At 39.6% G+C, this 26,226-nt stretch overlaps 1 protein-coding gene and 1 pseudogene across 1 annotated transcript in view; both read right to left on the bottom strand.

Moving 5' to 3' along the window:
- slc24a3 (solute carrier family 24 member 3) overlaps positions 1–26,226 on the bottom strand; it is a 173,850-nt gene that overhangs the window by 78,849 nt on the left and 68,775 nt on the right. The window lies entirely within an intron of this gene.
- Positions 23,362–24,163, bottom strand: LOC121510870 (annotated as a pseudogene).

Raw genomic sequence — 26,226 nt, forward strand, 5'->3', positions numbered from 1 at the left:
CCAAAATCAGTAAAAATCCCATTAACTGATTGTGTGAGTTGAAGTGTTACAAGGTGTTAAAGGAGCTACATGTCTGTAACCAAGTCTGGCGTGTCAATACCTGAGGTCTGCACTAAGAGGATGTTTTGGTCACCACGCATATTTAGGGTGTTTTCACATTAGGCACGATTGTTTTGGGCCAAGACCAGGCTTAAATTGCTCCCTCTTCCCCTCTCCCTCGCTGATCTGATCACATTAGTAATATTGCTCCATGCCTGAGCACACGTGACCATGTTCACAGCCCAATGCAGCAGGTGATGGTGTGCACAGCAAAAGGAGGCAACCATGTCAACTAAACATGCAAAGCTGATAGATTAGCCAGTATCCATGTCTGTCATCAGGCAGATCTGGCTTGTAAAGCTTCAATTTGAAATGTCTGTGCCCAGTCTGAGAAGGGATGGACCAATCAGCATCATTTAAAGAGAAAGAAGCAGTAGCTATGGGTGTTGTTTAGTTGTACTGCAAGCCGGTAAACAATCTGCCGGTGAGGGGATTAGCTCGGATGTAGCGAGGCAGTAGTTTTATCAAAACTGATCATTTCTTAATTAAAAGAAGAGCTAAGAACCACAATGAGAGCTTTTCTTAGTGGAAAGGAGTTTGTGCTTTACTCCTGAGCAGCATCGGCATGAGTCTGATTCACCAACTGACTCCACTGATAGTGCACAACGAAAGCAGCCGGCTGTTGAGCACTGGTTAAGTAGTTCACACACCTAGGCTTTACATGCCCACTGCGTATGTCTTGGCACTCTGACAGGCCCATAACAAATGTCACAGACAGAACAATCATCCAGTCAATCTCTGAGAATTTATTTCAAACACACACTGTGGAAGGTTGCCTAGATGGATGTAGAGCATACACCATGAAACGGACCGGGAAGAGAATTGAAATCTAACACGTGTAATTTCTACCAGTCTGAATTACAGATTTTGATGCTTTGAACCCCACCAACTTAATTTGATCCCACTGCCACTCCAAATCAAAGGCATGAAATAGTGCTGTGCTAATAGAAAAATAATCAAAACCCACATTTAGAAACTATAATTAACGTAAACCTGCCGTGTCAGTTATTTCATTTTTTCCGCATGTAATTCTCTCTCCATGTATGCACCACACCCTCAATAACACACTGCTGTGTAGTCATGTGGCATCGCCCCATCCAGTCTGCTATGAAAGCACCACAGAGGAAGACTCAAACTTTGGCAGAGAGGGGCTCACTTTGAGCATTTCTCTCTCTCTCTCTCTCTCCACATCAGGCCAGTGTTTGTATGATAAATATGATCAAGGTAATGTAAACGCAGTTTGACCAAACAAACTTTATCTGTGCTTCACACATTAGTTATTTAACACTAAGGCTGGCATCTCTAAATGCATCCTTTTCTGTTAAAAATCAACTTGTGCCATTATTTAGTTTGTGAATTTATGATTAAACTCTGCGAAGATCCTGTGCTGGTTCTGATCAACATATAATAAATATCGAACCTACTCCCGTAGATCAGCTGTTTTAAAATCAGCTAAAGGGAGCTACTTGCGACCCCCAAGGGATTTTCAAGGTGAAATATCATCTTTCTTTAATATAAAAGATAAATGCAATTTCAATTTGATATGCAATTGTTTCTTAAGTTCCTCATTTCATGCAGTTTCCAAAAAAACACAAGCAATCAATAATTCTATATCATAACCACATAATACTAGATTAAACAAGGGCTGAACAAATTTGAAAAATAACGAATTGTGATGATTTTGACTTGTATTGCAAAATGAATATGAATTGTTGTATTGAATGGAGTGATCACTTTTATGTCATTCTCATATTTTATAAGAAAAATGTACAAAAATGAAGAAAGTAGCATTTTTGTAGACTACTCTAAAATAATAGCACTTGAATGACTGCATGATATGTAAACACCTATGCTGCAAAAAAAAAAGTTTTAAACTGTTTTTTTTTTGGCCACAAATTTTAGGTTAAAGAAATATTTCACCTCCTGCAATTTGAAAACTGCAGCAGGCCATATTGCGATTTAAACTCATTTCCGATAATTGTCAGGCCCTAGTTAATAGCTACAGTATGTTTTCCTTTCACATGACTGATTCCACAACATATTTGTGCAAATATTCCTCAGATTGCAGGAAATTAAGCGCTGGATGATAAAAATGTACTGGGAAAATTTTTAATGAACCAGGGAGGACGAGCTTTCAGACCCCTCTTACCGGCTACCTGTTCCCCCCGACTGACTACTCCATATCTGCAGAAAGCCTTAAGATATATGATCATTATTACATTAATACTTTACAATAATCATCCTACAATGGAGACTAATCACAGCACTGAAGCCCACTTTAAAAACTCTTAAATTACAGTTACTTAACTGTTTAAGAGAGGCTATGTGATTCATGTTAAAGAGCCCCATACTGCTCCGTGTACCATCGGAGCTGCAGCTGAAACATTATGTCCTAAATTCTTCAAAGAACCACATATGGGAAGGATATTTCAAAGAAGAAGGAGTTAATGATAATGAGCTTAATGATAGACAATGATAGACATTATGGGCCTTAATTTAAACATATACATTGGAGATGTTCTTCATGAGTTCTTCCCACATTGGTTGCTGCAGCTGTCTGAATTTAGACTCCTGTATGTCTTAAACTTCTTCAGCATTTTTTAAGATCACAGTTTGATGTTAATTTTTGAAATATGAAGATCTGCTGAAAGGAGAATATTCTGGTCAGGCTGCATCCATGTAAACTCAGACACAGAAACCCTGGGATGATTTATGTAGTTGATAACCAGCTCCCTTTGATCATTTGGCCTGATCTCTGCTGATCAGAGTTAGTGAAGACAGTCTACCAGAATTTGGCTTGGGTGTGTTCAGCTCACTTGACATAGTTCCCTGACGTTCTGATGACAAACTGCAGCATATCTGTGTTTAAATAAGTGGCAACCTCAACACTGCACTCACATTGTGGAAATAATGAGCAGAGAGTTTACGGATTCAGAGAATAAAAACACTAAAGCGTAGACAATGAAAATAAACCAGGTTAGAGAAATACTGAAAAAAAAGGTGAAGAGAGAAAGAGGGAAGAGGTGTTTTAGAAGCTTCTGTGACAAATCACACCAGAGGGAGGCGCTCATTAGGATTTCAAAAGGTTCACTGAGAACAAACAAAACATCAACATTGTTGTCTTATTTACTGGTGCAGTCTGATGCATTTTAGGGCCAAAAATGATGCAAAGACACATATTCAACCATAAACTTCAGCATGTAACTATAAAATGATTCATGATAGAAAACAATGGAGATAGAATAGCCCTGGCTGTAGTGTAGCGAGACTAAGGCTGGGCAATATATCGAGTGTATATTGATACATTTTTAACAAGATAAAAATTAGGACCATATTCTCTACATTGTAAAGTCAATGTTCACTGAATTGTTGCAAAAGGAACAAAGATGCCTGGCACACTGCTCAGCATAAAAACTGTTTACAGTAAGAAGCACCAACAATAATTTCAAGCAGATAATCAATTTAAAATCTATTTTCAAGGTTATTTTTCAAGTGTCAGATGGTTGATAATAAAAATGTCTGTGTAATATCTAACCCATCACAATTCAAATATACACTATATTGCCAAAAATATAGGCTCACCTGCTTTGACTTGCAGTTGAACTTAAGTGACATCCCATTCTTAATCCATAGGGTTTAATATGACATCGGTCCACCCTTTGCAGCTATAACAGCTTCAACCCTTCTAGGAAGGCTTTCCACAAGGTTTAGAAGTGTGTTTATGGGAATTTTGGACCATTCTTCCAGAAGCGCATTTGACAATCACAATGCAGTCACACAAGTACAGTTCCCCTGGTGACCACCAAACCCAGACTCGTCCAGCAGATTGCCCGATGGAGAAGCGAGATTCGTCACTCCAGAGAACACATCTCCTCTGCTCTAGAGTCCAGTGGCAGCGTGCTTTACACCACTGCATCCGACGCTTTGCATTGCACTTGATGTATGGCTTGGATGCAGCTGCTCACCCTTGGAAACCCATTCCATGAAGCTCTCTACACACTGTTCTTGAGCCAATCTGAAGGCCACATGAAGTTTGGAGGTCTGTAGCGATTGACCCGGCAGAAAGTTGGTGACCTCTGCGCACTATGCTCCCCACCATCCGTTGACCCCGCTCCGTCATTTTACGTGGCCTACCACTTCATGGCTGAGTTGCTGTCGTTCCCAGTCACTTCCACTTTGTTATAATACCACTGACAGTTGACTGTGGAGTATTTAGGAGCGAGGAAATTTCACGACTGGACTTGTTGCACAGGTGGCATCCTATCACAGTACCACGCTGGAATTCACTTAGCTCCTGAGAGTGACCCATTCTTTCACAAATGTTTGTAGAAACAGTCTGCATGCCTAGGTGCTTGATTTTATACACCTGTGGCCATGGAAGAACACCTAATTTCACTTATTTGGATTCATGAGAGAATACTTTTGGCTATATATACATATATATAGATATATTAGGGCTGTCAATAGATTGAAATTTTTAATCATGATTAATCTCACAAATTTCATAACAGACAATGTTCAAAAAAATCTCTAGATTTAGCTCAAAGATACTGAATGCTCCAAAAATCTGAGAGCATAACATGGTAAACTCAAGCCTAACAAGGACAACAGATGGAGATACTGACCTTCATGTAACATTACTGAATAATACCACAATTTAGTGTCCAACATTAGACTTCTAGAAGTTAACTCCTCTGTTGTTCTCAGCAGCTTAACACACAACAACAGATCTCATCATCACACATGGACATAAAGAACATGGTCAGTTAAGTTTAAATCACTCAAAGATCATTCCTGATCCTTCTCACTAAAGCAGGGAATTTCAGCCTCACATGAGGGAAATAAAGACTCACATCATCCCTTTACATCAAGAGGACTCACAACAGGATGATACATAAAGAGACTAAATACAGTTAGAGAATTACACTACAGATTACTGAGAGAAGTCAAGTCTCCAGTGAGAGCTCAGCAGTAAGGCACAGACACATCTAATGGTGTTTCACTGTTCTGATGTGGTCAGAGGTGAGTAAGGTAGACACATCTGCCCTACTCAAGAGAAAAAGCAAGTAATTACTTTAAAATGTCAGCTATTATTTAGCATCTTTTTATTTTCAAATAAAAAAATGCCCAAACGTAAAATAAACGCTGACAGTAAGAAATTATTGTCATCAGTCCAGTAGGTTTACTGGAATAATAATAAACACACATTTGAAGCTGCTTTTCAAAACTTGTGAACTCACTAAATAAAAGAAGTCTCAGTGGAGAACTTTTAAGGTGTAGGAAGAGGACTTAACTATCTTTTCATTCTTCAGATCATAGAAGAGCTACAGATTTAATCTCAAACCAATTTTTTCTTCATAAATAAAGGGGACTCACAGTCCAATAAGGCTTTTAGCTTATATTATGATACTCTACAGAGCTTCTTCACTGCTTCACTCTCAGGCTCACCTGTAACACCTCTGCTCCTGTCACACACCAGCCTCTGGTGCGCTGTCCCCTCCTGCTCCTCCTCCTCCTCCACATGATGTAGCTGTATATTCACCAGAGTCAGACCATCTCCTATAGGGACTGCAGAGTCTTTGACACTTTTGCAGCACCTGAATTGACTGTTTTTTTGTTTGTTTGTTTGTTTTTAATTGGGCATTTATTTACAGTTCCAGTACAGTTCGTTTTAGTGCGTTCAGTTCGTTTTCACCGAATACTTTCACTTTCAAGCAGGAGCTGAGTGGGGATGGGAGAGGGGGTAAACAGACCTTTAGGATACATGATCGGACCAAAAGTCAATATAAAGGGGCAGCGCCGCCATGGAGCCAGTACATAACAAAAATAAATAAAAGAATAAATCATACTGGCCCAAGAGTGAGTCGACCCAACGGGAAATGCCTGGTATGCCAGATAGTGAGTCAACCCCTGCTTGCAGAGTTGTCTGAGTGTCTCCATTGTAAACAATCCAGCATGGCTAAGGGGGCAGCTCTCTGCATTGGCAGTGTGCTCGGCCAGCAAGTGGTATGGACTGCTTAAGATTCTACGAACTCCTGATAACTCAGTTCATGTTGACAGTAAGAGAAAATAACTTCAGTCTTATCAGGCATTATCTGAAAGCTGAACCTGACATTCAAAAGTCTCAAACCTTTATCCATTTCTGCTTGCTAGCACTGCATATATATATATATATATATATATATATATATATATATATATATATATATATATATATATATACTGTCATGGATGAAAATATTGGCACCCCTGGAATTTTTCCAGAAAATACACCATTTCTCCCAGAAATTGTTGCAATTACAAATGTTTTTGGTATACACGTGTTTATTTCCTTCATGTGCATTGGAACAACACAAAAAATCCGAAGAAAAAAGACAAAATTGACATAATTTTACACAAAACTCAAAAAATGGGCTGGAAAAAATTGTTAGCACCCTTTTAAAATTGTGGGTAAATCATTTTATTTCAAGCATGTAATGCTCATTTAAACTCACCTGTGGCAGTAACAGGTGCTGGCAATCTAGAAATCACAACTGAAGCCAGTTAGAATGTCTAAAAGTTGACCCAACCTTTGTGTTGTGTGCCTGTGTGTGTGTCACACCAAGCATGGAGAAGAGAAAGAAGAGCCCAGAATTGTCTGAGGACTTAGGAAGCAAAATTGTGGAAAAATATGAACAATCTCAAGGTTTCAAGACCATCTCCAGAGATCTAGAAATTCCTTTGTCCACTGTGCGTAATATAATCAAGAAGTTTATAACCCATGGAGCTGTGGCTAATCTCCCTGGACGTGGATGGAAGAGAACAATTGACAAAAGCATGCAACGCAGGATAGTTGGAATGGTGGATAAACATCCTCAGTCAACTTCTGCACAAATTCAGGCTGTCCTGCAGACTCAGGGTGCAAAAGTGTCAGCTCAGACCATACGTCGTCATCTGAATGAGATGAAGCGCTATGGCAGGAGACCGAGGAGAACCCCACTGCTGACAAAGAGACATAAAAAAGCCAGACTGGAGTTTGTAAAAATGTACCTGAGTAAGCCTCAATCCTTCTGGGAGAACATTTTGTGGACAGATGTGACTAAGGTAGAGCTTTTTGGAAAAACACGTCATTCTACTGTTTATAGAAAACAGAATGAGGCCTACAAAGAAAAGAACACAGTACCTACAGTCAAACATGGTGGAGGTTCAAAGATGTTTTGGGGTTATTTTGTTGCCTCTGGCACTGGGTGCCTTGACTGTATGCAAGGAATCATGAAATCTGAAGACTATCAAAAAATTTTGGGCCGCAATGTAGGGCCTAGTGTCAGAAAGCTGGGTCTGCATCAGAGGTCATGGGTGTTCCAGCAGGACAACGACCCTAAACATACCTCAAAAGGCACCAAGAAATGGTTGGAGACAAAGCTGGAGAGTTCTGAAGTGGCCAGCAATGAGTCCAGATCTAAATCCCATTGAACACCTATGAAGAGATCTCAAAACTGCTGTTACAAGAAGCACCCTTCAAATCTGAGAGACCTGGAGCAGTTTGCAAAAGAAGAGTGGTCCAAAATTCTAGTTGAGAGGTGTAAGAAGCTTGTCGATTGTTATAGGAAGTGATTGGTTTCAGTTATTTTTTTATGCAACTAAATATTAAGTTGAGGGTGCCAATAATTTTGTCCGGCCTATTTTTTGAGTTTTGTGTAAAATTATGTCAATGTTGTCTTTTTGCTTCAGATTTTTTTGTGTTGTTCCAATGCACATAAAGGAAAAAAAAAACACATGTATACCAAAAACATTTGTTGATTGCAACAATTTCTGGGAGAAATGATGTATTTTCTGGAAAAATTCCAGGGGTGCCAATATTTTCGTCCATGACTGTATATATATATATACATATATACACACACAAACATATATATAATGCAATGACTTCTATTCCTTTATAATAAACCCTATCTGATAAAAACTGATGACTATAATACCACTCTCTCCTGTGTCTGGAGGTCCACGTGATCCATAAGACACATAAAGCGTGATAAAGGTCAGTCCAGGATCCCAGTAAAGTGCAGTACAGTGACATGAAGGCTGCACATGAAAGTAAATGTCTGCACTCTAGTGCCCTTTTATTTCCCTTCCCCTCGCCTTTCTTTGCTCTTATGTGCACCGACGACTGAAAAGAGGCCACTTGGTGTTGTGAAAATATTATCTTTCCTCTCAGAATCATAGGTGATAAATTACAAACCCTGTCATTAGAGCGAGAAAGAATCAATTATCTACTCCTTCTCAAACAATTCTATTTGTTAAATCAATGTAGTCTGTAGCAGCGCATCTCAGAAATTGGAATATTATGGAAAACTTCACTTCTCTCTGAAACATATTGTGTGAAAATGAATCTGTGAAAATCATAAATCAGCAGTACCAGCAGAAAAGGTGTGTCTGCAGAGCTGAGTTTCTAAGAGAAGAGAAACTCTGCTCTCTTATGTCATAATGTAACAGAATCATGGCTGTCTTTCCTTCATCTTTTTCTTTTATTCACACAAAAATGTCTGATTCTTTATGTGAAAGACCGAAGGTGTAAAATATAAAAACAGAATCCATGTAAGAGGTTTACCAAGCTATGTTTCCAAAAATGTTTTCCTCTGTTCAGAAATTAAAGCATCTCAATGTAAACTCTCCACATCCAGGTAAATCTCCATGACATAATCTCTCTATTCTGTTCTGTATTCTTCCTTCCTCGTCTCTCTTTCCTCCTGAACCCTCTGACTCCTTTCTGTCAGCTCCGGCTTTTTACTTTCCACCGGGAGAGTTTTGAAATGTAAACATCCCCTGTGGAGCTGAGGAATGCAGAGCGGCACGCCGAGTCACCAGAGACAGCCAAGAAATGCTGCAAGGCCTCTGGTATGCCAACAACTGGCATTGTGCTCCGTTAACGGGCAGAGACTCTCAGCCGTGGTGCAGAGAGAGGGAGGGAGACAGAGAGAGAGAGGGAAGGTGTTTCCAGGTATGGAGCTGACACGCTCAGACACAGAGATTAGAGAGACTGCAGTATTGAATTACGATTTAGACATGGTGTGAGTCTTCTTCCAGCTAATTCTTCTTTTTGTGAAAATCACACACAATTGCACCGACACACACACACACACACACACACAAAAATCCACTGGCAGGTCGCACAGTTCACTGGTTGCCATGGCAGCAGGGGGGAGGAGGGTCTATTCCCAACAGCGAAAAATTTGCTGATTTGCCTGAGCTGCAGAATGAACCGGGAGAGTGCACCTCTATCCCCGTCTTCAGCCAGGTTACAGTGTCGCTGCCATGCTTCTGCTTCCTACAGACAGCTTGTTGTGCTGGCTGCAGATCTGTGGGGCACTGAGGGCATCTGGTGTGTCTGTAATACAATCCTGGTGTTAAAGCGCAATTTCACTAATTTTTAAGTTCTAATAATAATGTGGTATCACTACCACAGTCTGTCTTCTATTTGTTAACTTAGTCTGACTAATAGTGGGGGTGGGTGTTTCCCACAGCCTCCTGATGCAATATGTATTACAATTTGCATTGATTTGGGGGAATAAATATGTCGTTATAACCATTTTTCTCTTTATTGTAGAGATTTGGGGATGCATGATATTGGATTTTTCCAACATGAGCCTATATTGATACTGATATTTAACTGTAGTTTAGACCTAAAACCTTAGTCCTCAAAACACACAATTTAAAGTTTAAGAACAAACAAATTAACACATTTCAGCCATTAAAATACACTTTTAAGTGTATGAAATGATGATATAGGTCTGTTGGTTCTAAAACTCTACCAATGTCTTGATTTATATAGCCAACATTTACAACTGATATAGCAGATTTTCATAGCCAAAATATCAGCAGAAATGTTCACACCTGTCAATACTGATATTTCACTTTTTAAGCAAGTATCTGCCTACTTATATCATGCCAGTAATACTGTATCCCTTTTGAAAATGACGTTTACAGGATTGCACACTTTAAAAAACTTAAATTCAGATCCTTTGAAATCCAAGAAAAAATTGGAATATTCTTTTTATAATCACTAAGCTATTAAAAAGATTACCAGGTATGAACTACAAAGTAACACCATGCAAAGTCAATACCAGAGTAACAAAATGAATCATGCCAGGCAGGTTATAGTAGACCTTTACAATAAATGGTAAGATGACGGATATTAAATGGTAGTATGGTGCAGGTGCCGACTTTAAAAAGTTTGTAGGGGGAGCCACTGAGCCATTTAGTCACGCCCACTGTTGAAACCCATAGGAAACTTCTAATTTAGCCACTGTACTTGTATCTACCAAAATTCATGGTAGGACAGGTGTTCTAAGACCCTGAAAAAGCACTTCCTGTTTCATGGCACATAATGCATTGCCACAGCACACAGTTTTGGTTGCAGAACCATGAATGGAGGGTTAATTTAAGGTTAATAAAAATCTATTTTATGAGGCATTTGTGCAACCTAGATGGATTTGTCCCGGTTTTTGAGTAAATGCCACTTTCTGTGCCATGGCGAGACATCAAACTTTCAGGAGCCAACAAGCGGAATAACTTCTGTGATGGTCTTCTTTAGCAGCAAAAACATAGATCTTAAAAAAGAAATGCCAAACTGGGCTTTTATTTTGAAAAGCACAGCTGGAGAGTGTATTTGTACTGTGTTTTCCTTTCCTGTGGCATATCCTACCACTTAGAACATACATATCTGCTAAAACACTATAAATTTGCCTCCTGTCTATTTTAGCCAAGATGTGTGTGGCTTGTGGTAAAAGTAGGCAAGCGCTCTATTCTCAAAAAAGGGGTATTATACTTTTGCTATTTTTAAAACATAAATATATAGTCACAATGTTGGGTGTCCATACTCCACGTATGCAAATTTTCAAACTGCAAGATAAACGTATGTGGCAGAAATCTTGGAATTAGCGTGTAAACTGATGAAAACAGTTCGTTTGCAATCTCTCCAAGATTCTCCTGGGATGAGACTTTGATGGAGCAAACTGATGAGGTTATCGCAACAGGATCTCCTGACTGGTTTGTGGTTCGTCCGTGCTGCCAATTGGAGGAAAGCTGGTCCGTGGAGCAGGGGGCTGTTAAAAGAGACAGCAGCAAAAACGAAGCGTTTCAGATGGAGGTTAAAATAAGGGTTTTTCAGGACGCCAGTGTGAGAAACATGAGGAGTTTTTTGAGCTGTAAACCATGTAAAGCTACTACGTGGGTATCAAAGAGATGGTGTAAAGCCTTGAAAAAGGCATAATACCTCCACTTTAAGAATAGTATCACAATCTCACTCTTGAGCTCTGAAAGTCTTGACCAGATTACATGCACACAGAAATTAAAATCAAGTCATGACGTAGTTATTGCGTGGCCACCGTGCACCCAGTCTGGAATGGCCACAATGTGTTGTTGCATCCTGAAGACAGGAAAGTACCAGCTTTACACTCACACACCTCATTTTAAGACAAAGGGTCAGATCTACTAAGATCCCGATTTGCATGTACTGATTTGCGTGTGCAATCTAGAACTTTGTGTCTGGGATTGGACCACGGTTTGCGGGTGATTTACTAAGAGTGAAAGCGCAAATGACAAGAGGTGCAAACGTGTTGGAGACACACCCATTTAAATGAAGGTTTTGCGTGTTTCATGGTTTGAAGCATGGTGAGTTTGGAGAGCTGAACGCCCAAGATGAAATGAGCCATTAAAGTAACAGGCTGTACACGTAAACTAAGTCGAAAAACAGGAAAACTGAATAAATAAGCAGCAGTTATGACTGGAGACGGTAAAGAGTATCCCGGCTGGGCTTCTGGATGTGGATGCTGAGTGTGCGTCAGGGAGAAGAAAAGAGTTTTCCCTGTTGGATTAGTATGTTCCCTGGAATTGGGTGAGATCGTTCCTTTTTTTTTTTTTTACCTATACCAGTAATTAGGGCTAGGTTGCATATTTTTGTTTTTTGGGGTTTTTGCTGTGTGGATTTATTGTGTTTTTTGGAGGGGACTGGTGGATTATTGACTTTTGCGACGTTGCTGTTTTCATTAGATTTGGACTTTTAGTTCATTATGAAATTATAAAGACTGAGATAAAATATTTTATTTTGTTGTGACCTACTTTTCATTTGAGTTTATGCATGACGTGCGCTTATGTTTCGGCGAGGTGATAATTAAATGGGAAGCCCTTTAAACTCATTACGTTCTCTTGGGAGATTTATTGATTATATTTTTTCAGAATTGTTGTTTATTGCATTTTGATATATTCTTTACTTTAAAAGGTTTCCTATTTCCTTAAAAATCCTCCCTTGTGTGTGTTTAAAGCCAGCTTGAGAAAAGTTAAGTGTTACAAATTCACACAGAACATCATGAAAACAGGATTGGGAGCTCCCAGCTGTAATAGCTACCGTACGCTGGAATGACCCAGATGCAAAAAAAATGTAAACTTGCAAGGAGTTTTGTCAATGCAGGTATTGCGGGACTCCTTCTCGTGACTGGCTCCAAATCTGCTCTGAGTTCCTCCAACAGCTCCAAAATGGCAAGGATAGGCAATATGTTTTAATGATCATTTCCTCATTTATTCCAAAAATGTTCACACAAGGGTGAAAAATGCGTTCTCTGTGTCTTTTTTCATCGTTTCCATGTCTCCTTGCCACAATAACCACAGCCATGTGTGCGCAATTACGCGTACAAACAGTTTGCACTTCCCTTTGAGACGTGTTAAATATAGACGCAGTTTCTATGAGCTAAATTGCTGTCAGGTTTGATAAATCGCTTTGCGTGCGCTAAAATAATATATTTACATTTTCTCCTCCCAGTACACGCACAATTGTGTGTTTGCGCCCTATATTGCACATTCATTGCAGCGAACGTACTAACTGGATGCAGCCACGCTATTTTACACCTTTGAAAGACGCAACCCTTAGCGCGCACTATTAGTAAATCAGTTTGTACATTTTTTTGTGTGCGCAATGAGTTTGCACATGTTTTTATACATGCAAACCTTTAGTAGATCTGGCCCAAACACGCTAGCTGTGAAAATGACAACTGTGTCAGATGAAAAATGGGAAAGACAGCTGTGCTGGGCGTATATATGTCCTAAATGTAACTTACTTTTTTATGTTAAAATGAGTTAAAACAAACATTTGAAGACGTCTGCTATTGAACCAATGTCAGTGATTCTGTTGGTTTAAACAACATTAGTCAGCAGCTAAAAGAGACAATATACTGACTCAATACTGATATCAAATATTTATCAGTTTAAAATTAGGTGATCTCTGTAAATGTAGACTACATTGACTCTACGCTGTAGCATATGCCATGGGTCTGCTTTATGAACCCTATCCAGAACCTAGTGGACATGCACCAACTCAAAAATATTACATTGCAGCAAAAAAACACAGAACCAAAGCCCTGTGATTGGTCTCAGTAATTTCTACAGACAAATTGTGTGAACTCAAGTGTGAGATAAATGTCTGCAGGCGAGGAACTAATTTGCCAAATTTACTAACATCCAACATGTCTCTCAGTGGCTGAATAAGTGTAAAATTCCCTGTCCTCTCTCTCAACTAATTCAGCAGCAGAAGCACTTTCCATTTCCTCCTCTTTTTTCTTCACTGCAGTATAATGAACTGCTAGTCAATATTTACCAGCCCAAAGTTAAACCAGCAGCCCTCTGAGGGCAGAAATTCTCTTTTTATTATAACACATATGTAGTAGAACTGTAACACTTATTAAATGACATCACCTACCACTGTTATGTTCTTTTTCTCAGTTAAAGACCTGCAGCGAAACCAAGTAGGTCAAAGGTTATTCTTCAGCTGAATGTTTGTCTATGGTCACTAATAACTGATCAAAGTCACAGGAGAGGTTGAGCTGCTCGGTAATTTCCTCAGAGGATTAAACGCTGATAAGAGGAGTCCCAACACTCAATAGTGTTTGCATTTGCAGGTCTGCGGTCCAGGACAGACCCAGCGGGTGGGTTCAATCGACGAGGATGAAGAATGTCCCGTGGGGCTATGTAGCGGGACATTTATCTTTTTCAAACAGTGAGATGTCTTCTTAAATCGCAGCTACAGTCAATTAAAATAGATTTTCCTCAGAGGAGGAGAAAACACATCACAGACACACTAGTGGGGTGTGTTAGGAGGGTGATTTATCAGCTTTGTTTAAATAAGACATCACCAAACTGATCCACAGTGAGGTGTGACATCATTGTGATCAGTAGCATTTCTATTCCTGCCATCCTAAAGTATTTCTGAAAAGTGTTATTCAGCCTGTGGACATCAATCACTGCTGCTGTCACCCATCAGTCACACTGGGCACTCACTCTGACACGTTGACTTTGAAAATGGTGATTAATTGTGTCATGTCAATAGATGTCCCTGTGTATCAAGTCAGCTCATAAGCTAATTTTATTTTATTGCACTGTAAGTGGAAAATAATGTGCAAAATGTGTTCAGGGTAGATGGAAATCAATACTGCAGCATCACGTATGTATTGAGAGGAATGGCAGATGCAGTATACTCCACTGTTTCCCACAGGAATTTTACCAGTTAAGATGAAAGCTGGCTTGTTTTGTGGTGGGTGAGGTTTCATGTGAAATGGGCAGAAATAAAACCAGGACAGCTTGGGGTCCTTAGCAGATTTTTCTTTAAGCTCATAATGCATTTTTGGTACTAGAACCATCAGCATAAATCTCAAAGCAATTAAGTTCCACTATTACCGCATTAATTCTTTGAATTGCATGTTTTTAGTGCCTTTCATACTTCGTTTAAAGCCACCGCAGTGTCTCTCTGCAGCCACAGTGATGCAAAATAAGTTCACCTCTGCTCCTTAATGCCACATTAAAATATCACAGACAGCTCAGTGGACAGGTCAAAAGTCAGCTACACATTTACCTTTTAACTGTTCCCTTATTTCAGTCCATGACAAATCATTTTTTGTGGATAAGTTCATGTCTTTAATCTACCTGAAGTTCTTTATTTTCTTAAAGAAATAAAAAAAACCTACTCATAACTGTTGAGGCACAACAAAGAGACAGAATGGCCGCTGACACCAAGAGCTAGCAGGAGTTCAGAGCTCTGTGAACTCTGTGATTATTATTATTATTATTATTATTATTATTATTATTATTATTATTATTGCTTAGCTATCATCACCTTTACATATTTTATACATCTTTCTCTTCACTGCCTTTATTTTTATCAATGCTAGTATTATAGTGATCACTGCTTCATCTTTTAACATTGTTACTTCTATAATCACTCCTAGAACAGTTCAATTAATTTAAATAATTTAAAATACTTTAAAATAAATCAATGCTTTTAAATATAGACATTGGTCTCAAATGTGACTCATGTCTCAAATGTATTCAGAAAACCAGAACTGCCACCTGAGGGAGGAGCAGTTAGATTGGCCTTTGATATATAACCTCAAAATTCTGATCTCTTCATCCTTTAGTCAGTTAAAGTTTGTTTAAGTTTGAATTAAGTCTCACAAAGTGTTCCTGAGATAAGAATGGCAAGGATGGCCCAGATAGACAGACAACCTGTCCCTGAATTCCTCCAGCCCAGGCTATCACCGATGTGGAGGTATAAAAATTTGCGGTGGTGCATCTTTCACTTTGGCACTGTGAGGTTAAAGAGCAGCTAAATGAATCAGAAAGTAAGCATACAGCAGATAATCACAGCCAGGCTTAAATGGGCACTTAACATTTCCCTGACACTTTCACACGCCTTTGTGCGGGACAGCCTGCCTCAGCAGAAGATCCAGACAGTGAGGTCACAAACCAGGTCTGATAAAAATGAAAATCAAAAGTGAGCAGGCAGACTGCAGTAAAACAGACAATCCACAGAGACGCTGATGAAATCAAACACTTTGAATCTCATCATTACAACACTGCCGAGTAATGTGACATCCAAGCTTTAATCTCTGCATGTGTCTGAGGCTGGCTCTACGGGCTCAAGCAGAGGAAAGGAGCAGTGACAGTCTGTGTATAATTTTACACCTTAATGCAGAAAAACCCAGCAGGCTGCAGTTACAAATACATGCACAGACACATATACATACATGACAGTGTGGTGCATCAACTGTTTTATATGTCTCACTGTTGACAAGATTGTTGTCGGTAGGAGCTTCAGTACTTTCAATCACAGCATGTGAGATTTCAGCTTCTATGTCTTTTCTTTGTTTTTTTTTTTCTTTTGAGTGACACTGGGAGGATCGCACTCCCAGTTTTTGTGTTCCAAAGAGTCATTTTTACAGAAACCTAACTAAATACAACAAATGATTATTTGCCTGAATATTCCTCCTGTGTGCGTTGTCAACATGATTATTTTACTGCTCCAAATCACGTCATAGCCTCCCAGACCCTTCATAGTAAATCTCAAACATGTTCAAATATGTTAGGTTGTCGTGGTGCCTCTGACAACCAATGAGGGTGAGCAGAGCAGGTAGCATCATAACCTGGATGTTACATTCTTTTACTTGTCCTTATATCTGTGGTCTCCCATGTTTTCAAAATCTTTAAGATTTGAAAATTGTCTAGTGTGTGGCCAGTGTTGGAATGAATCAGAGTCTAAATGCTTTCAGAGACGAGTGCAGGTTGAGTTTCAAGGTGCATGAGCGACGTAATCCTGAGTCTGGGCATGCAAGGAGCCACCAGGAGAAAGCTTTTGTTCAAAGATCGATCCCAGGATTGAATGAATCGATATCATTTTTTTTAAAGCATCCATCTGAATTGAAGAATTGATTTTTTTAATCCCATCCTACTTACTACCTGAAGTCAAACAACAGGTGTTAAGAGTCAACATTCAAACACAATTAGTCTATTTTGCGGTGTTATATATGCAAGAGCAGTGTACTGTATAACACAGACTGGAGAGGTCCCTACATGTGGGACATACATTTCCATATTTCCACTATGTAGAACCTGTAAGTGAAAACACAACCTCAAAACCAAAGATTGTTAACTATATTTACAAAAAATAATTAAAAGAAAGGGATTTTGTCAGAAAGAATCAGAATTATTAACAAACTAACTTCAATCTTGTGTAGAAATTAGAATCTTAAAAATCATGATCAGATCTTGCTGTGATCCCCAAATCATGTTTTGCATCTTCTCATGAGTTCAGAGTTTCGTTACATCCTTTGAGCTCTGCAGGGCACATCTTTTACATTTCTGACCAGTCTTTGTATTTTTATGTAACACCAGTTTAAAGGTAAGTTAGGGAAAGCATTGTGTAACACTAAATTAACAGATTTTCTTCTCATTGGTAATGTCTTTCCTCTCTCAGACATGGGATTATTTCGTGCTGGTGGGATTCCTTAACAGGAAACGATGCGATGTGAAGTGACAGAGATCAGGCCACCCCTCCACCGCCAACACTCACACACAGACATAAACACACGCACAAACACACACCCTTCCAGCTGGCCCACAGAATCTGACATGACGAGTGAGCTTTCTTGGAGTGACAGATGGACCAGGGGCGAGGAGGGGAAGGCTTGGTAAACACACTTATAATCACATACACAAAGGTACTCTGAGATACACACATGGGGGCGAGGACATGGAACCATCCGCCCTACATGGAGCTGGCATCACACCCTCTCTCCTGTCTTCACCCACAGTCTGAGTTCAGGGCTGGATCCGCGGGGCTCCACTCTCACGGGGGTACATGACCTGACTGCTTTTCACAACCTGTTTGTTCTCCTGCTCCGTCAACACCACAGGCCACACAACAGCAACAGCAGCAAGGGCTAGCAAGGAGAGGGGCGGGCCGTGATGTCTCACTACATCTGATACAGAGGTTTCTACCTTTAAAAACACAATTTTACATGTTTAAAGTCAGAATGGATCCTGTTAGTGTTGTCTAGGGATGTGGAACAGAACAAGTATTGAGGATATAGTTACACATTTTCAATGGAGATAATAATATCATAAGACAATATCATATCATGAACACAGTTCACAATATGTTAAAAATTATGTTATGAATTTCATCTGACCTTATCAGGCCACTAATGACAGCAATGTTAGATGAAATGTTTTAAAGAAAAATACAAAATAAACAAAAATACAACTTCAGTCTGGCAATTACATTCATGAAATAATGGCATTAATAAACATTACAGACTAGAGCTGGACAATTAATCGAAAAATAATTAAAACCAACATTTAGAGCCTAAAACCAACATAAACCTGCTGAGTCAATTATTTCATTTTTTCCCCTTGTAACTCTCTCTACTAATGCACCATCCCATTAAAAACAAACTACTGGCTGTGAAGTCAAGTGATAGGTAGCCAAGTGTTGCAAGGCATGCAGCCTGCTGTAAACCTAAGAGAAGAAGAAGTACTGGTCATGTGCTCAAATACAAGTTGTTCATTTTCTACCTTTCTTGGAAAATTTGACTTTTTACAAAAAAGGTGGAATAACTATTCATTAATCATAATCGAGGTAAAGAGTTCAATTAATCATGATTTTGATTTTTGCCATAATCGCCCAGCCCTATTACAGACCAAACATTTCATAAATACAGCAGAGAAAAGGTCAGAGGTCTAATCTGGGATTAAATTATGTATCAACACTTTTAAGAAGCAGTTACACAAACAGTGGCTCTCCTTAGCTTTGTTAGCTTTAGCTTAAGCTAACAAAGCTACACTAGCTACATAATTAATGATAATATATAAGCCAATGTAGCTAGGTTAGCTTTAGCAACGTGAGCTTTAGAAAACCTAGCTAATGTAGCTGTGTAGATAACATAGCTGGGTGGCTTATGTAGCTGCTTTGTGAGCTTAGCTTTAGCTACGTTAACTACATAGGTCAGTTAGCTACAAGGCTTAGGTAGCTAATAGAGCTAAATAAGCTATGCTAGAATGTTTTCATGGAGGACAAACTTTCTTTCTTTAGACAGACTGTTGACTCGACTTTATCAAACATTTTGTAATCAGGTTTGCAGGTCAGGTTTCGAACTTTTAACTTTAACCCTTAACCGAACCAGAAACATTAGTTTAACTGATTTTATTTCTGTTCTGACAGAGCCGGCTGTCAGAGATGTATGGTCTGCAGCCAGACCCCTCTTGTAAAATGACTTTACATTAACAACCACTAATAGAAGTAAGCTTAGTGACTACAAGATAATCTAAATTTTTGGTCTAAAGGTAGAACTCCCTCTATTTACTTTATGTGATTTCATTTAAAGTGCATTTTATTAGTAGTAAAATCAAATGACATAGATAATAGATGCAATTTTTTCAAATTAAATACTCGAAACTGCTAACTGCCATTACTGCCAACCGCCATTAGCCCTATCTCCCAATAATACAGGATCCTTAAAAAAATTCCTGGATCCAGACGGTGATCCGGATCACTCCCAAAATCGAATCAATTCTTCCTTATGCCATTTCTGACATTTCCTGAAAATTTCATCAAAATCCGTCCATGACTTTTTGAGTTATGTTGCTAACAAACAAACAAACTAACAAACAAATCACATAAACTCCTTGGCGGAGGTAATAAAGACAACGACTTAACTAAACAGAATATATGTAGGAATTGCAACAGGAGGCAACAAATGGGAAGTTTTCAAATAAAAACTGCCATGAAAGTCAAAGAAACAAAGAAAAGTTATCAATGTACATATCAGCTGTATTGTTTGGGGATGGCAGTTTCTGATACATATTTTCTGGATTGCAAACTGAACCTAGACTCTAATTGATCTGTCAGACTGCAAATTCAAACATTTTCCACTACAAAGAGTGGCTTTATTGACCTTTGCCATAGCAATACTAAGTCATGGAATTACAGAAGTGCAAGAGGTAATTCATTTAGATACATATTGAGATACTACCATCCCCTTCTCCCTCTCAACTAAACCTGTGATGGCTTACTGAAGTCATGTGTGAGCAAATGATCACTGAAAAATGATTTTGTGAGTCTCTGTGTGCTCACTACCCACAGATTTAAGTTTTACTCCTCTTTTGCTGAGGTGTGTCAAGCTGCTACTAAAAAGATTGCATTTCCTAATGAGGGTTTTCACAGTAAAAGCACTTGAGAAAAGCACCTGTACACTTTTATTGTGAAGGGTCTGCCTGAAGTACCACGTTTATCACTGACTTAACAAAGCTTTAGCTGCAGTTACTGTGTTTACTCTCAGCAGAACTGTCACATTTTACAGCCACTATTAAACGCTATTGCTCACTTCTTTAAATTATCATGGACTTAAAACAGGTGAGACATCTTCCTCAATAGACTGGCTTCAATCGGGATCACTAACACACCTATGCACTGGTTTAAATCTTATCTCTCTGGCCGCACTCAGTTCATCCAACTTAGATCATTCAAATCCCACTCCTTTCCTGTCTCTTCCGGTGTTCCCCAGGGTTCTGTTCTGGGCCCTCTTCTGTTCATTATCTACATACTCCCCCTTGGCCATATCTTCCGGAAATTTAACATTAATTTCTACTGCTACGCAGATGACACCCAGCTCCACCAAACCCAACTCCTCCCTCCCTCCCTCCTCCCTCTGTGAATGCCTACAGGAAATCAAATCCTGGTTCTCCAACAACTTCTTAAAACTCAATAGTGATAAAACTGAAGTTCTTCTTATTGGCACTACATCCACTTTAACCAAATCTGACAGCTTTTCCCTAACAATTGATCATTCCTCAGTTTCTCTCTCCCTTCAGGTAAAGAGTCTGGGTGTCATCCTCGATAACACACTATCTTTCCAATCTCACATCAATAACGTTACCAGGTCAGCCTACTTCCATCTACACAATATCAATCGCTTTCGTCCATCCCTCACTCAACTATTACAACTCCCTCCTCTTTGGTATCCCCCAGAAATTCCTCCACAAACTTCAGTTAGTCCAAAATTCTGCCGCCCGCATCATTTCCAGGACACCATCCAGCAGTCACATCACCCCAGTTCTTCAGCAGCTACACTGGCTCCCAGTCAGCTCCCACATCAACTTTAAGATTCTACTCCTGACCTTCAAGGCCATCCATAACCCCGCCCCTCCGTACCTTTCTGACCTCCTTCACATCAGCACCCCCTCTCACACTCTCAGATCTTCCTCCTCCCTCCACCTCACTGTTCCACCCGCCCGCTTGACCACCATGGGCTCCAGAGCCTTTAGTCGCTCTGCTCCCAGGCTTTGGAACTCCCTCCCTCCAGACATCCATAATATTAACTCTCTCTCCATTTTTAAATCCCGTCTCAAAACCCATCTTTTTAAACTGGCATATTCTGTTTGACTGATTTCTTTTAAGCCAACCTACACTGTTTCATTCATTATTTTAACTTAATACTAACTTGTATAACGTGTATATTTCCTAGACTAATTTATATTTCTTGTTTTAACCTTGTCTTGAAAGGTGACCTTGAGTGCTTTGAAAGGCACCTATAAATAAAATGCATTATTATTATTATTATTATTATTATTATTATTGTCCTTAACACCTTAAAAGAGTTGTTTAAGGTGTTGTAATATGGGTCGCTGCAGACAGAGGAGAAACACCTTCTACATCATTACTGTGCTTCACATTAATCACATGGACACAGCAGGTGATGTTTGGGCTTATCCGTCTGCTCTTTATTGCTGAAGTGAAATATGATGATGAACAGACTCAGACTGAGCTGCTGAACATGTTTACCTCTGCTGCAGTAGATAGTGATATGACCTCTATCAGTGTAGCTACTAGCAGACCTACTTTCTGCTGACAGTGTTGACAAGTTAGTAGGGAAGCTAACTGGTGGTATGTCAAACAGTGAAAACATGACTTATGGTGATAACCAAAGGACAACTACAGTCTCTGCTATGCTAACTACTTTCAGGAATCCAGTTTGAACAAAGTTGAACTACTTATTTTCTGCCAAAAAAAAAAAGTCTCCAAAGACTCTCACTCTGCCTTTTAAGGTTCACTTTGCCTCAGTGTGCAGTAATGGAAAAAGAGAAAATAGTCCCATTAAGCTGTTAATTAGCTGCATGTTCGAAAAACCTGCAGTACACATGCTGTTTATCACGCTGTGCTATGAGTCAAGGCTGTGCTCTCTCCTGTGTTCTTAAAACTATTTAAGAGAGCAGACAAATCTGCAGCAGGACACAGCACTGACAGTTCCTCCTAGAAGATTAAAATTTGAACATCCAACGCCCCGATGGCAGGCCCTAAAGGCTGCTGCATTGGTTCATTAGAGCCTGTAATGTGGAGGTGTTGAAAGAAAAACTATACACTTCAGCTATTCTTAGGGAACAAACGTGTCTGCTGCTACTGCTGTGGGGTCAATTTAAGTAAAGGTTTAAGAAGGATAAAATGTGCTTAAAAGCGTCCTCTACTGTGAAATTAGCATGGTGAGACTAGGAAAATAAGAATTCTGTTATATGTGTTGGTGTCATGTCAGGATTTAGATTTATTTCACTTTCATGCTTTTCTTTAACTTTCTGGTATGGAGGTGGTAAATTATTACACGACACTGATGCTGCAGCCATTTGGCTGATAACTTGGCCTGAGGCCAGTACAGAGGACAATAGTTTGCATGATAATGGTATGGATAAAATATTTGAATACCATATTTTGCCTTATGGTGAAGCTGCAAAAGAATAGAAATGATCCCTGATATTCCTGGGCTAACTCCAGTGTGCAGTATTTGCCCACCAGGAGGCTCTCAATCAAAACAATAATAATAATAAATTCATTTTATTAGGTATATCCACAAAAAACTAAACCACTGTTTTTGCTTCAATGATGAATTTCACATAATAACAAAATAAAGCTGTTAAACTGGCTCTTGACATTCACACTCCATACAATGCATTCTGGGATAGCTCACAGTATCTCTGTATTGGCAGTGTGCTTGGCCAAGTGATATGGGTTTTTTTAAGGCTGTATAAACTCCAGGTAACTCCGTTTGTGTTGACAAGTGCAAATAACTTCAGTCTTACCTGGCATGATCCTACAGCTGAATCTGCCATTCAAAAGTCTCTGTCTTTTATCCTTTTCTGGTCACTTGTACCTCATCACTACGGCAACTCTTCCTGATCTTGCAGACTACTGGATGGGTCGAGGGTCATACAGAATGCACGCGCTCATTAACTCCTGTTAACTTTGACAGCCCTAGTTTAAACCTGTCTTTTTCACTTTTTATGTGATAAAGTATATCGGTGATTGGTGGATATTCTAGGCACTAAAGTAGTGTGTAGTGTTTAATAAGCATTCTGGGAAGTGAAACGGTGGCTGGACAGAGCTCTACTCAAGCACAAAATAAATAGAAAGGCCTATCTTCACCTGTTAAAAAGCACACTGAACATTACTTCGTAATGGTTGATTGTCATTTCTCATATTAAATCAAGGAGGGTGGGGGGGCACATATGTGCAATAGATGGAGAGGAAAAGGGAGAGACTTTGCTTGCTCCTCTATCCTGATGTAGTTCAGTTTACTTATTAACTGTAATAACAATTCTTCAACTATAAATCACTTCCAGCACTCCTGTAAACATTGGCTTATAAAGGTAGCTACTTTTAGACTTGCACATGCATGACCACAAAGCTTCCATAATGTAGTTTTTAAGCACCTGGCAGTAATGCTGTTCTTGTGTTTCAAATACATGGGCCAGACGTGGCCATCAAACAGGCCGGGTCAAACAGGCACTGTGTAGTTCCTAGAGCACCTCCTCTTTTTGCATTCTTCTTACGGGATGGAAATAAAGTAACGCTGGTTCAGCATGTCGATCAAAGGTTCATAGGTGTGAAGCAGAAAGCCTTCCACAATAAGGATGTGAGTCTCCTCCTCCTTAGTGTCAGACTTTGGGACAATCTCATTGTTCAGGGTGTTATTAACGCTATGGGATCTCTCAAACTTCACCGGTTCTCCAACCATGCATAGATCATACTCATCATGGGGTCCATATCCAGAGCAGTGATGACATCGTACTGCTTAAATCCATCTTCAACAACTTTAATGTGATTGTGGGGGTCAAAGAAGTCATCCTAATGGACCACACAACAGTTGGGCAGGTTTTTGATCAGTCTGTTGGTGAGGCTGGAATTCTTTCTATTGGTTACACCACCGATGATGTACTTCATGATTTAAGAGCTCGCTAGAAAGTCACAGAGAGTTCAAAAAATCAATAAAAGCAGTCAGGGGTCAGAATGATCAGAGGGTTGCAGCAGGAAAAATCATCTACTCGATTCCTCCATGGCACTTGAGTTGAGTGCGTAAGGTTAAGCGCAGGGACGGAGGTGTCGCTCAAACATTGTGTTCCACGGAGAATGCAATGGTAGGATATAAATACGGCCCATTCCTATAGTCAGCCCTTGCCTTTAACATTTCTATGAGTCACATTTTCACAGAAAACACTACCGCCCTTCATCTTGACCCAGGCATATAACCACCCAATGGTGTTCTAGTTCATTCATGTTGACATTTCAGTGCAAAGAATTCTACATGTTGAACCTTAAATGGATGAAGAATCGGGACAAAAGGTTTCTGATGTTGTGTAATGCATTTCAATGAGGTAGTCTGACTCTTGCATGTTATTAGGACATGGTGTTAAACATTAATGTCAATGTTACACAGATGAAAATCTGCAGACAACCACAGCACAGAAACTTGCACAGTTCAGCTCTTTAAATTCTTTTCATTTGTGCAACATGAATATAATGAGACTGTAACAAGTGATTATTTATGCTTGATTAACATTTGATAGACAATAATGAGCTACAGGGCAAATAAGAAGGCAGCTCCAGAGTCTGCTGGATGACTACAGACGCCTAAATCCTTCTGCCCTGCTTTTGATGATGAAGTGAGATTGAATAAAACGAGAAGAAATATGAGTCATGGAGGGAAACGACAGACACAGGTCACTGCTACCATCATACACACACTCCAAGAGAAAATAAATACACACATTGTAATGAGGCAGAGCTTGTTGTTTGTGGTGCATGAGCAGAGAGGAGAGTCGGCTATTGTAAACATGATTATCTCTAATCCAACACACTTCACTGCTGTGATGCCTGATCACAGCAGTGTGAGTGTGACCTTAGTAGGATGGAAAAGACAAAAAACATGCAGCAGTGCCAAACAAGAGTGTTAAAGACAAACAAAAAGAGTGTACATGTGTTTGTAAATGGACGACCTCCAGTGTCTTTGCCTTTCACAGCTCGTCTGTCTACATTTGTTCTCCTGACTCTGTGAGGATGGATGCGTTTGTGCTGTCTGTACTCTGAGATGAGAGGGGGGAGTAAGTGCCATTGATCCGACCAATTACAGCACAAACAGAGTGGTGCAGAGACAGTCAGCGCTGTAGGAATGCATGCAAACATCTCTTTTGATGGATTAGAGGAGACTTTTCTCAGCTCCGTCTGCAGCTGTGAGCGCTGAGAGACGGTTTAACCTCAGACACTGGCTGAGTCTCTGATGTGGTAGGAAGAGCTGTCTGTGATGATGTTTGACTGCACAGGTGATCAAACAGGGGAAATTAAAAAACCTAAACAAGCAACTGACGGTTATCTGCCTCCAAGAGGGAAACAATTACCCAACAGAGATGGTGCAGCAGTGGGTCAAGAAGGGCTGGGCTGGTTTTTGTGATACTGTGACTGGTAGAAATGGAATTTCTTCAATAGTGCATGTACATAGTGGCATTAAATTTTGGATTCCAGTTCAACCCCCATAGACTAGTTTAGTGTCTGTGGTCAAGTTGATACAGTAGAGCTGCAGCAGTTGAGAAAATCAAGGCTAATATCATGATTCTGATCCCAATGTTTAAGTCAGCTAACTGCCCATACAGATGCAGATTTTTTTAAATCATTACTTAGGTGATGTAACACTCTCCAATACCAACTTGACAAGTTTCCTACGTCATTGGTTCCCAACCTAGGGTATGGGCCCCCCTAGAGGGGTTCAGGACCCTGTCTGCTCTGACATTGTCAAAATTAGATGTACATGTATGTTTTATTTTTAAAACCATGATTAGAAACACAATGTATCACTGCCAACCTAAAAGAAGAAAAATGAAGAGGATCTGTTCATGTTTGTGCAAAAAACTCAAATTTATATTAAAAAAAGTGTGATCTTAAAGTTGTATATTTACAAGAAATGAAACTCAGAATTTCAGTTTAAAAAGTCAGAAATTTTCAAGAAAATACTT

This window comes from Cheilinus undulatus, linkage group 6, assembly GCF_018320785.1.
Source record: "Cheilinus undulatus linkage group 6, ASM1832078v1, whole genome shotgun sequence".
Classification (NCBI taxonomy): Eukaryota; Metazoa; Chordata; class Actinopteri; order Labriformes; family Labridae; genus Cheilinus; species Cheilinus undulatus.